Source organism: Strongylocentrotus purpuratus, unplaced genomic scaffold, assembly GCF_000002235.5.
Source record: "Strongylocentrotus purpuratus isolate Spur 01 unplaced genomic scaffold, Spur_5.0 spur5_scaffold_19, whole genome shotgun sequence".
Taxonomy (NCBI): domain Eukaryota; kingdom Metazoa; phylum Echinodermata; class Echinoidea; order Camarodonta; family Strongylocentrotidae; genus Strongylocentrotus; species Strongylocentrotus purpuratus.
The window spans coordinates 5,494,030-5,507,618 of record NW_022145604.1 but is presented as its reverse complement, the minus strand read 5'-3'; the positions used below and the strand labels follow the sequence as shown (position 1 = coordinate 5,507,618).

At 40.5% G+C, this 13,589-nt stretch overlaps 1 long non-coding RNA gene across 1 annotated transcript; it reads right to left on the bottom strand.

Annotated features, from left to right (window-relative positions):
- Positions 1-506: 506 nt before the first annotated feature.
- LOC115925977 lies at positions 507-3,005 on the bottom strand. The gene is made up of 4 exons (XR_004064907.1): positions 2,905-3,005; positions 2,337-2,431; positions 1,700-1,746; positions 507-1,243 (listed from the first exon to the last, which is right to left on the bottom strand). It is a non-coding gene; the product is annotated as an uncharacterized LOC115925977 (long non-coding RNA).
- Between the last annotated feature and the right edge of the window lie 10,584 nt (positions 3,006-13,589).

The window sequence follows — 13,589 nt, the reverse complement described above, 5'->3', positions numbered from 1 at the left end:
TTGTAAAGATATAAACCTTTTCTTTGTCGTTTAATGTAGCGTTTTGATTATTTTTTTTTATCTGTACCATGTAATAAAAATTGAAAATTGGAAGAAAAAAGTGAGATCAGATATTTGTAATTAAAATTTGTTGCAGATAATTTATAATTTAATTTCGTTTTCACTTTCGTTATTTATGATTATTGTCTTCAATTGTTCCTATCCATTTTCTCCCTTTCGCTTTCCCATTCTCTCTAGTATCTAGCAATACCATTCCATTTCACTCCCATTCTCACATTTCCTTTTTTCACACATTACTAAGTTAATTTAGTTCTACACTGAAAATAATATATTAATTGATGTATTCACATATTTTCCATCTTTTGCTTAATTTCTCTCATTTCTCGGATCACAATGCTGACATGATAGTAGATTATAAATGAAATTGATTTTCAAAGAGCCTATCAATAATTAAAAAAATACAACATACTTATGTAAACTTGCTCCAAATGAAAACATGAATACAATTTTTTAATTTGGCTTAACATACTTTATTAAAATAACATGATCCATTTATTAAAGTTATCATCAAAAAGATATTTTGCATGGATGATTCAATTAACTTAAAAGAGACGCTTTGATGTTCTCCATACTTGGAAATATATGCAGACACATAATTACATACTTCCTCCTCTTTCTTTTCTGTTAAAACAATGAGATAATGGGAAGAGATAGATTACTTTTTCAATTAGGACTGTACATATCAACCTCCCATGCATGAAACCACATTCATATTTTTTCTGCAAAGTTATCAAGGATCCTCTATATGTGCACTCTCATTGCATTTTATGAGATTGTATCGTCCAGCTAAAAGGGAACATAATGATGACAGAACAAATACCTCAAATCTATTTATTATTTACTAATTATTGATTGAAGTTATTTTGTTGCGCTGTGGAAGACAAATTCATTACTACTAATCATTATTATTATTCATTAAATACATAATAAAAATTAAATATTTTAAAAAATAACCTGCATTGCTCTCACTTTGCTACTTGCACTTCCTTGGGGCGCTGATACTGATAGAGATGGTACGTAGGAGGGATTCATCTCAGCCACACATCATGGGGCGCTGCTACAGGTGGTACATGCGATGGCGCTGATACTGATAGAGATGGTACATGGGAGGGATTCATCTCAGCCACACATCCATGGGGCGCTGCTACAGGTGGTACATGCGATGGGTTCATCATACATTAGTCTGATAAGAGATATATAACAATTTTATTTACAATTGTATTTAAAATTGATTTCCTCATGAAATAAGCTAATAAATATCAAATTAAGACTTGACTGATTTAAATTTAAAATATTATATTTTAATAAAAAATATTGATTGATATTCATAAATTTCTGTGTTTGCGTGGTGAGCTTCTTTTCGGTCATTTTCTGCGCGTACGCAAGAAAACAACATTCATATTTTTTCTGCAAAGTTATCAAGGATCCTCTATATGTGCACTCTCATTGCATTTTATGAGATTGTATCGTCCAGCTAAAAGGGAACATAATGATGACAGAACAAATACCTCAAATCTATTTATTATTTACTAATAATTGATTGAAGTGATTTTGTTGCGGTGTGGAAGACAAATTCATTACTACTAATCATTATTATTCATTAAATACATAATAAAAATTAAATATTTTTAAAAATAACCTGCATTGCTCTCACTTAGCTACTTGCACTTCCTTGGGGCGCTGATACTAATAATAAATAATAATACATAACATTTATTAGGCGCTTAATACTGATGTTTCTAAGCGCACAGTGTTCTGATTAAGAGAAGACTATAACCCGTAGAATTAAATTAGAAGAAAAAGCAAAAATACAAAAGTAACATAGATAAGGTAAGAAAAACAGTGGCAATCAACTAAATAAAGACAAATATGGTGCGCACCTCCATTGACCGACGCACAACTGCAATTTACAATTTGAAAAGATAGGTTTTGAGTAGAGATTTGAATTGAGATACAGAGGGGGCGCAGTGAATAAAGGCGGGCAGTTTGTTCCAGAGAGCGGGGGCAATAACTGAAAAGGCGCGGTCACCATACCGGGTGTTAGTGCGGGGTCCAGGTGTTAACAGTAATGTGGAAGATGAACGAAGTGTTCGTGACGACGTACGGGAACGTAAGGATATGAGATCGGAAAGGTAAGAGGGGGCTAAGCCATTGATAGCTTTGTAGCACAGGAGAAGAATTTGAAGGATATGCGGTGGTGAATTTTAAGCCAATGTAGTGAGTTCAATATTGGAGTTATGTGCTCTGATTTACGCGAGAGATACTGATACTGATACTGATAGAGATGGTACGTAGGAGGGATTCATCTCAGCCACACATCCATGGGGCGCTGCTACATGTGGTACATGCGATGGGTTCATCATACATTAGTCTGAAAAGAGATATATAACAATTTTATTTACAATTGTATTTAAAATTGATTTCATCATGAAATAAGCTAATAAATATCAAATTAAGACTTGACTGATTTAAATTTAAAATATTATATTTTAATAAAAAATATTGATTGATATTCATAAATTTCTGTGTTTGCGTGGTGAGCTTCTTTTCGGTCATTTTCTGCGCGTACGCAAGAAAACAACATTCATATTTTTTCTGCAAAGTTATCAAGGATCCTCTATATGTGCACTCTCATTGCATTTTATGAGATTGTATCGTCCAGCTAAAAGGGAACATATTGATGACAGAACAAATACCTCAAATCTATTTATTATTTACTAATAATTGATTGAAGTGATTTTGTTGCGCTGTGGAAGACAAATTCATTACTACTAATCATTATTATTATTCATTAAATACATAATAAAAATTAAATATTTTTAAAATAACCTGCATTGCTCTCACTTTGCTACTTGCACTTCCTTGGGGCGCTGATACTGATAGAGATGGTACGTAGGAGGGATTCATCTCAGCCACACATCATGGGGCGCTGCTACAGGTGGTACATGCAATGGGTTCATCATACATTAGTCATAATGAAATAAGCTAATAAATATCAAATTAAGACTTGACTGATTTAAATTTAAAATATTATATTTTAATAAAAATATTGATTGATATTCATAAATTTCTGTGTTTGCGTGGTGAGCTTCTTTTCGGTTATTTTCTGCGCGTACGCAAGAAATACAGCTCCGTTATTCATGATTGAAGTATCGTTATTCATGAATGAGGTATCAAGTTGACCGGGATCATTGTCCGAATAACTGTAAGAAATGTCAATGAAATATATCAACCAGTTCAATTTTTAAAAATAAAAATTCACTTCAGCTCAGAAAATACAGCATCTGCTGCAATTACGGCCGGTTTTAAGCCCCAGAGTTCTGGGGAAGAATATTCTAAAGCCTTCAAATTTCATGCATAGACCCTACCTTAAATTTCTGTGACCGCGCAGCGGAGACTCTACGTGCATATGATCAGAATTGCCGAATTCCTTCCGATTAAAATAAATAAATCCGTTAATATATAACCCATGTACGTTGACGTAGAAACTGTCAACTGACCCCCTAACATGCCACTGACGCGTGTTATCTTACTCTTATCCATAAATTATGACCATTTAATTTCAAGTAGATCTAGATCTAGTCTATGACAAACTATAACTCATAAGTAGTGCATATTTTTAGATATGGCACAACCCATATTATTATAAACAAAAACATGTTCATTTACCAAGGGTAACCCCTCAGAGAAACATGCAGACACATAATTACATACACGTACGCCTAAATGGTCACCCCTTGCAAACACTCGTGCCAGCGCAACACTCGTGCCAGCGCCAACACCAAGCTGCAGTGCCAGCGCCCCGCTCCGGTCCTGTTGATGACCGAAATCAATCCGTTAATAACATTCAAGCTTATTCTGAAATTGAACGTCTGATCATGGCCATTACAATGACACAAAAACATCATGAAATAAGCTAATAAATATCAAATAAAGACTTGACTGATTTAAATTCAAAATATTAAACTCTGTTCACTCACTTTGAGGTCACATTAATGGGCAAAATCCAAACGAAAATCGTCGAAACTACTGTGTGTGTGAAGTGAGCATAGAATCATCGCATAATACACGTACACGCATGGCCTACCATAGGAAGATGCCTCACACGGAGTAAGCCCGCTCCATTGTTACTACGTGATGTGCTACATCCACTGACAGAGTAGATTCTCGTCTGCTGTGTGTCTCTTTGTTGATTGCACAGAGGGCGGATGCACGCCTTGCCGACTCGCTGTCGCGGGTTCGTCGCCTCCTTGCAATCCGCGACGCCCGCCGTGCCCTCGTCCGCCCGTCCTCCCCGGACCCCGAAACCGCCTTTATCGACGTCGACGGCGACCACGACCGAAGTTCGAACGGGGACGTGGCCAAATGGGTAGATTAAAACGCCGTCCGTCCGCGGGACCGCCCGGCGGCGACCGGGGGCGGGCGGGAGGGGAGATTTGGGCGCTGTAAAATGGACCCCGGATACCCCCCTCGACGCCTTAGAGTATTATTATATAGACTAGCAGGACCCGCGGAAATCCGCGGGATTCTAGAGGGGGACGGGGGGTGTAAATAGATATATAGAGACTGTCTAAATTAAAACCACCAAGAACTTTATTTGCCATTCAGGCCATTAAAAAAATATACATGTTTAGCGTCCCCGCCCGCTTTTTTTAAAAATATTTTATTTATTTATTTTTTTTTTTTTTTGAAAGAAAAAAAACAGCGTTCCCGCCTGCTTCCTTTTTGGGGGCCGCCTCCTATTTTTATTTTTATTTTTATTTTATTTTTTTTTTTATTTTTTTTTTTTTTGAAAGAAAAAAAACATGAAAAGCACTGCTAAAATGTATTTCTGATTGTAAAAAAGAAAAAGAAAAAATTGTCGGCCGCCATCTTGAAAAATAGCCTGAATGTCAGGGAAAATGTACGGAGCGGCCATTTTGAATGAAAAAAAAAAAGAAAAAAAGGGCCTCCTTCCCATTTTTCGAAAAAACAGGACGCTAAACATGTTTTTTTTTTAATTTGGCCTTATATAAAAAAAAAAAAACGATCTAACTGTACCGGTAGTTATTCTTTAAGCCACTGGAACTGCGTAGAGTTCCGTAGTGTGGCGTACCGACTACGCAGAAATTAGGCTGCGTATTAATGGGAAAATAGTCCCTGCGTAGGTTATGCGTAGGCTGGCGTACAGGTTTGCTTATGGTTGCTTACTGTGTGGAAAGCTTTTACTGCTTTGTCAATCTGGCGTAGGGTAGCGTACTGTTGCGTAGTCATGTAGCGTAGTGTTGCGTAAAAAGGCGTACTTTCTGCGTCAAGTTTCTACGCCGAAAGTACGCGAAAAAAATTAAACATGTTGAATTGTTTTCGTTCATCTTGCGTACCCCTTTCCGTCCCCCAGCATATAGTAACGTAGGCCAGCGTAGTTGGTACGCAACAGTACGCAACTCTACGTATTGACCCCACGCCAAACAAAGTATTAAAAATATGCTCATCTGACCCTAATTAAACGCCTAAACCCCCCGAGCTTTCGGGGGTTTATGGCCCCTTGAAACCCGTGGACCCCATGCCTACACTCAACTCGCTTCGATCTACCTGATCCCCCTCGCCCCCCCCCCCACAACCCGTGGACCCCACGCCTACACTCAACTCGCTTCGATCTACCTGACCCCCCCCCCCCCCCACACTTTGAAAAATGTTTTGTGGGGTCTGCATGTAACATGTAAGATGCAGATTTTTTTTGTAACATGTAAGATGCAAAAAAAAATATTTTGCCCCCCCCCCCCCCAACGATCTTATGGCACTTCGGCCTGCCCGCTGTTGTGTTCACGTGTAGGCCTACTTCAATGAATGGATAGACATAGTCGCATGGATGGATACATAATATAGCGTATAGTTGTCGAATATTGGCATGTTTGGCCCTTCATAGTCTCTTCGACTCTGAATAGCTAGCTCACTCACTCAGCTCAGTCGAGCAGCCAGCGCAGCTGCACTGCACTACACACTGTATGCGTACGGCAGAGCTCTTGAAACTGAACGATGTTTTTCTCTGATTTTCTTGTGAAAACTTTCCTTTAATAAATGATAATCAAAACTGAGTAAACATGGCCAGAATAATCACAAAATAAGCTTTGATTTCATACCTCCACTCACGAAAACTATATAAAAATCCCGGCAATAATGATGGAAATAGGTCTCTAAGTTTGGACGTGGATATGGGAAGACATCTGTTGCGCTGATTTTAGGCCTAGATATCATGAAATAAGCTAATAAATGTATCAAATAAAGACTCAACTCGTTTAAATTTTAAATATCAGGTCTACATTTTAATTAAAATTAAAAAAATGGTAAAGATTACAACATCTAAAATATACAAAACAAACACGGGGAAGAAAAAAAAACCACTTGAGACGGAGGCGGGATCGAACCCGTGCGTGCAAAAAGTGCAAGTGCTGCCGGCGAATCGAACGCAACCGGCGCCTCAGACCGCTCGTCCACTTCCGTTTCATGCTAAAGCATGAAATTCGTGACGGATAAGTGGGACGTGCGGACGCATCGACGACGTCGACGACGACCGGGACGTCGCACCGGGCCGGGACGTGGCCAATTCTGTAGATTGAAACCCCGTCCGTCCGCGGGACCGCCCGGCGGCGCCCGGGGGCGGGCGGGAGGGGAGATTTGGGCGCCGTAAAATGGACCCCGGATACCCCCCTCGACGCCTTAGCGTATTATTATATGGACTAGCAGGACCCGCGGAAATCCGCGGGGTCCTAGAGGGGGGCGGGGGGCGTAAATAGATATATAGAGACTGTCTAAATTAAAACCACCAAGAACTTTATTTGCCATTCAGGCCATTAAGAAATATACATGTTAAGCGTCCCCGCCCGCTTCCTTTTTGGGGGCCGCCTCCTATTTTTTTTTTTGAAATTTTTTGAAAAGTTTTTTTTTTTTTTCTTTCTTAAAAAACAGCGTCCCCGCCTGCTTCCTTTTTGGGGGCCGCCTCCTATTTTTTATTATTATTTTTTTTTTTTTTTTTTTTTTTTGAAAGAAAAAAACATGAAAAGCACTGCTAAAATGTATTTCTGATTTTAAAAAAGAAAAAAAAAAATTGTCGGCCGCCATCTTGAAAAATAGCCTGAATGTCAGGAAAAATGTACGGAGCGGCCATTTTGAAAGAAAATAAAAATTAAAAAAAAGGGCCTCCTCCTTCCCATTTTTCGAAAAAACAGGAAGCTAAACATGTTTTTTTTTTAATTAGGCCTTATATAAAAACTAAAAAAACGATCCAACTGTACCGGTAGTTATTCTTTAAGCCACTGGAACTGCGTAGAGTTCCGTAGTGTGGCCTACCGACTACGCAGAAATTAGGCTGCGTATTAATGGGGAAATGGTCCCTGCGTAGGTTATGCGTAAGATGGCGAAAAAAATTAAACAGGTTGAATTGTTTTCGTTCATCTTGCGTACCCCTTTCCGTCCCTCAGCATATAGTAACGTAGGCCAGCGTAGTCGTTACGCAACACTACGCAACTCTACGTATCGACCCCACGCCAATTAGTGACCCGCAAGTGTCACAAATAAAGTATTAAAAATATGCTCATCTGACCCTATACGCCTAAAACCCCCGAGCTTTCGGGGGTTTATGGCCCCTTGAAACCCGTGGACCCCACGCCTATATTATATATACACTCAACTCGCTGCGATCTGATCTCTCCCCCCCCCCCCAACTTTGAAAAACGTAACCCCAAGCTTTTGGGGGTTTATGGCCCCTTGAAACCCGTGGACCCCACGCCTATATTATATATACACTCAACTCAGGACCCGCGGAAATCCGCGGGATTCCAGAGGGGGTGCGCAGGCAAAAAATTAAGTTTTTCATTTCGGGGGCTCCATTTCAAATTTTAGGGAAATTTTCGGGGGCTCTTTTTTCTGGGGCTACTTTTTCATTAATTCATATAAGGATAGGCCTACACTTTGTTGAGATTTGTTTAGTAGGCTATTAGGTTTCAGGCTTCCTACTTCATAATTGCCTATTTTAAAAAAACAACAACATTTTTCTAGTTCAATAACTAAGTTTTCATGCATTGATTTGATGCAAGAACTGTAACATAATAGACCCTAGATTGTGATTATTTCTGACCATGAATTTCGATAATCATTTTTCAAAGTAAAATTTTCACAGGAAAATCAGACAGTCTTTTAAAAACGTAGACATTAGAGTCTAGTAATACTTTTACTAATTCTAAGCTCAGGTTTCGTAAATCTATTCACGAAACTATATTGAAATCGCGGCAATAATGATGCAAACCAACAGATAACAATTTCAAAGTGTCAAATCTCTTCGACTCGAATTCAACTCACACACTTTCAACTGCAACTCAGCTCATCTCACACACACTACACAGTGGCAATGCAGTTACGGTGATTTTGTTTACTTTGAAGAAATGATTATCAAAATTACGTAAACATGGCGAGAACATCACAAAATAGGCTTTAATTTCATACCTCTATTAATGGAAACTTTATAATATTGCAGCAATCGTGAATTCGTGATGGAAATTGATTGCAGTTTCGCGATGTTTAGTGGTTCATGGTCTAGATTCAGCTTCTACCAAAACAAAATCGACCGCCAAAAACTCGAGCCCTACGCTCCGTCTCGATCTCGCAACTGCGAAAATGTATGTGTTTTGGCGTACTTGCGTGCGACATGGTAAGCCAGGTAAGGTATGGAATATGGTTCGAGTTTTTTTACGACCGATTTTTGTGTATACAATTTTATACGGATAGTCATCGGTCGTGTGTCAATGTTGAATATCCATGAGGTAGCTCTGTCGTCACGCATATCCTGCATTATGCATGTCGCGTCTGTTTTCGCCCTGGACGTCGACACGGAGGAGGACCTCGGGCGGAGTATAGCCAATTCGCTAGAGTAGACTCTCCCGCGGACGACGGCACCGGTCACCGGTACCCCGAGGGCAGGGTTCAGGAGGAGATAGCCGCACCAACTTGGGTCGGCGATCTCATTAAAAAACAATAGAATACAAAGGCTGGCGGAGACGTCGCGCCCCCCGCGGAGCCTTAGCGTATTACTATTATAGACTAGCAGGACCCGCGGAAATCCGCGGGATTCTAGAGGGGGGCGGGGGGTGTAAATAGATATATAGAGACTGCCTAAATTAAAACCACCAAGAACTTTATTTGCCATTCAGGCCATTATAAAAATATATATGTTTAGCTTCCCCGCCCGCTTCCTTTTTGGGGGCCGCCTCCTATTTTTTTTTTTTTGAAATTTTTTTGAATTTTTTTTGATTTTTTTTTTTTTTTTTTTTTTTTGAAAGAAAAAAAACAGCGTCCCCGCCTGCTTCCTTTTTGGAAGCCGCCTCCTATTTTATTTTAATTTTTTTTAATTTTTTTAATTTTTTTAAAAATTTTTAAAAAAATTTGGAATTGTTTAATATTATTTTTTTTTTTTTTTTTTTTTGCAAGGAAAAAAAACAGCGTCCCCGCCTGCTTCCTTTTTGGGGGCCGCCTCCTATTATTATTTATTTTTTCATTTTTTTTTCATTTTTATTTTTTTATTTTTTGAAAGAAAAAAAACATGAAAAGCACTGCTAAAATGTATTTCTGATTTTAAAAAAGAAAAAAAAACTGTCAGGGAAAATGTACGGAGCGGCCATTTTGAAAGAAAAAAAAAAAAAAAAAAGGGCCTCCTCCTTCCCATTTTTCGAAAAAACAGGACGCTAAACATGTTTTTTTTTTAATTTGGCCTTATATAAAAAATAAAAAACGATCCAACTGTACCTGTAGTTATTCTATAAGCCACTGGAACTGCGTAGAGTTCCGTAGTGTGGCGTACCGACTACGCAGAAATTAGGCTGCGTATTAATGGGAAAATAGTCCCTGCGTAGGTTATGCGTAGGCTGGCGTACAGGTTTGCTTATGGTTGCTTACTGTGTAGAAAGCTTTTACTGCTTTGACGATCTGGCGTAGGGTAGCGTACTGTTGTGTAGTCAAGTAGCGTAGTGTTGCGTAAAAAGGCGTACTTTCTGCGTCAAGTTTCTACGCCGAAACTACGCGAAAAAAATTAAACATGTTGAATTGTTTTCGTTCATCTTGCGTACCTCTTTCCGTCCCTCAGCATATAGTAACGTAGGCCAGCTTAGTTGGTACGCAACACTACATATTGACCCCACGCCAATTAGTGACCCGCAAGTGTCACAAATAAAGTATTAAAACTATGCTCATCTGACCCTAATTAAACGCCTAAACCCCCCAAGCTTTCGGGGTTTATGGACCCTTGAAACCTGTGGACCCCACGCCTATATTGTATATACACTCAACTCGCCGTGATCTGATCTCTCCCCCCCCCCCCCCCAACTTTGAAGAACGTAACCCCCAAGCTTTTGGGGGTTTATGGCCCCTTGAAACCCGTGGACCCCACGCCTAGATCTATATTATATATACACTCAACTCAGGACCCGCGGAAATCCGCGGGATTCTAGAGGGGGGGGGGGGCGCAGGCAAAAAATTAAGTTTTTTCATTTCGGGGCTCCATTTCAAATTTTTGGGAAATTTTCGAGGGCTACTTTTTCAACTTTCGGGGGCTCTTTTTTCTGGGGCTACTTTTTCATTAATTCATAAAAGGATAGGCCTACACTTTGTTGAGATTTGTTTAGTAGGCGAAGGTTTCAGGCTTAATACTTCATAGACCTAGGTCTAATTGCCTATTTAAAAAAAAAACATTTTTCTAGTTCAATAACTAAGTTTTCATGCATTGATTTGATGCAAGAACTGTAACATAATTAATAGACCCTAGATTGTGATTATTTCTGACCATGAATTTCGATAATCATTTTTCAAAGTAAAATTTTCACAAGAAAATCAGACAGTCGTTTAAAAACGTAGACATTAGTAATACTTTTACTAATTCTAAGCTCAGGTTTCGTAAATCTATTCACGAAACTATATTGAAATCGCGGCAATAATGATGCAAACCAACAGATAACAATTTCAAAGTGTCAAATCTCTTCGACTCGAGCTCAGCTCAACTCACACACACTCCAGCGTAACTCCAGACAGCTCGAACACCGACGCCGCCGGCCTCGGACGCCTGCGGTGCGTGGTGCCGGTGTTACACTGCACTGTGTGTTCTGTATGTGTGAGGACTGAAGGCAGCTTGCGACAGAACTGTCAGTCCAATGGTTTTCTTGTGAAAACTTTCCTTTAGAAAATGATAATCAAAATGTAGTAGCATGGCCGTAATAATCACAAAATAAGCTTTGATGTCATACCTCCATTCACGAAAACTATATACAAATCGCGGCAATCATGATGGAAATAGGTCCCTAAGTTTGGACGTGGACGGGAAGCTTTGTGTGCATCTCTGTGGCTTGTGCAGCTACTATACAAAGGATATCCTATAGAAAGATGCTTTACTCGGGTAAGCCCGAGCCTGTGCGTCGTGCATTTAATACGCAACTTAATGTGAGTGGATGGTCATCGGTCGTGTGTTTACGGATGTCATGTTGAATATCCATGAGGTATCTCTGTCGTCACGCATATCCTGCATTATGCATATCGCGTCTGTTTTCGCCCTGGACGTCGACACGGAGGAGGAACTCGGGCGGAGTATAGCCAATTCCACAGAGTAGACTCTCCCGCGGACGATGGCACCGGGCACGGGTACCCCGAGGGGAGGGTTCAGGAGGAGATAGCCGCACCAACTTGGGTCGGCGATCTCATTAAAAAACAATAGAATACAAAGGCTCGCCGAGACGTCGCGCCCCCCGCGGAGCCTTAGCGTATTACTTATATAGATAGCAGGACCCGCGGAAATCCGCGGGATTCTAGAGGGGGTGGGGGTGTAAATAGATATATAGAGACTGTCTAAATTAAAACCACCAAGAACTTTATTTGCCATTCAGGCCATTAAGAAATATACATGTTTAGCGTCCCCGCCCGCTTCTTTTTTGGGGGCCGCCTCCTATTTTTTTTTTTAAAGAAAAAAAAACAGCGTCCCCGCCAGCTTCCTTTTTGGGGGCCGCCTCCTATTTTTTTTTGAAAGAAAAAAAACATGAAAAGCACCGCTAAAATGTATTTCTGATTTTAAAAAAGAAAAAAAAAATTGTCGGCCGCCATCTTGAAAAATAGCTCAAATGTCAGGGAAAATGTACGGAGCCGCCATTTTGAGAGAAAAAAAAAAAAGGGCCCCCTCCTTCCCATTTGTCGAAAAACAGGACGCTAAACATGTTTTTTTTTAAATTTGGCCTTATATAAAAAATAAAAAAAAGATCCAACTGTACCGGTAGTTATTCTTTAAGCCACTTGAACTGCGTAGAGTTCCGTAGTGTGGCGTACCGACTACGCAGAAATTAGGCTGCGTATTAATGGGAAAATAGTCCCTGCGTAGGTTATGCGTAGGCTGGCGTACAGGTTTGCTTATGGTTGCTTACTGTGTGGAAAGCTTTTACTGCTTTGTCGATTTGGCGTAGGGTAGCGTACTGTTGCGTAGTCATGTAGCGTAGTGTTGCGTAAAAAGGCGTACTTTCTGCGTCAAGTTTCTACGCCGAAAGTACGCGAAAAAAATTAAACATGTTGAAATTTTTTCGTTCATCTTGCGTACCCCTTTCCGTCCCTCAGCATATAGTAACGTAGGCCAGCGTAGTTGGTACGCAACACTACGCAACTCTACGTATTGACCCCACGCCAATTAGTGACCCTATGGTACGCAACTCTACCCCCGTGGACCCCACGCATACACTCAACTCGCTTCGAGCTACCGATCCCCCCCCCCGTCCCCCCAACCCGTGGACCCCACGCCTACACTCAACTCGCTTCGATCTACCTGATCCCCCCCGTACCCCCCCCCACAACCCGTGGACCCCACGCCTACACTCAACTCGCTTCAATACACCTGATCCCCCTCGCCCCCCCCCCCACAACCCGTGGACCCCACGCCTACACTCAACTCGCCTCGATCTACCTGACCCCCCCCCCCCCACACTTTGAAAAATGTTTTGTGGGGTCTGCATGTAACATGTAAGATGCAGATTTTTTTTGTAACATGTAAGATGCAAAAAAAAATATTTTGCCCCCCCCCCCCCAACGATCTTATGGCACTTCGGCCTGCCCGCTGTTGTGTTCACGTGTAGGCCTACTTCAATGAATGGATAGACATAAATAGTCGCATGGATGGATACATAATATAGCGTATAGTTGTCGAATATTGGCATGTTTGGCCCTTCATAGTCTCTTCGACTCTGAATAGCTCACTCACTCACTCAGTCGAGCAGCCAGCGCAGCCAGAGTGCACTGCACTACACACTGTATGCGTACGGCAGAGCTCTTGAAACTGAACGCTGTTTTTCTCTGATTTTCTTGTGAAAACTTTCCTTTAATAAATGATAATCAAAACTGAGTAAACATGGCCAGAATAATCACAAAATAAGCTTTGATTTCATACCTCCACTCACGAAAACTATATAAAAATCCCGGCAATAATGATGGAAATAGGTCTCTAAGTTTGGACGTGGATGGGAAGACATCTTTTCAGACTG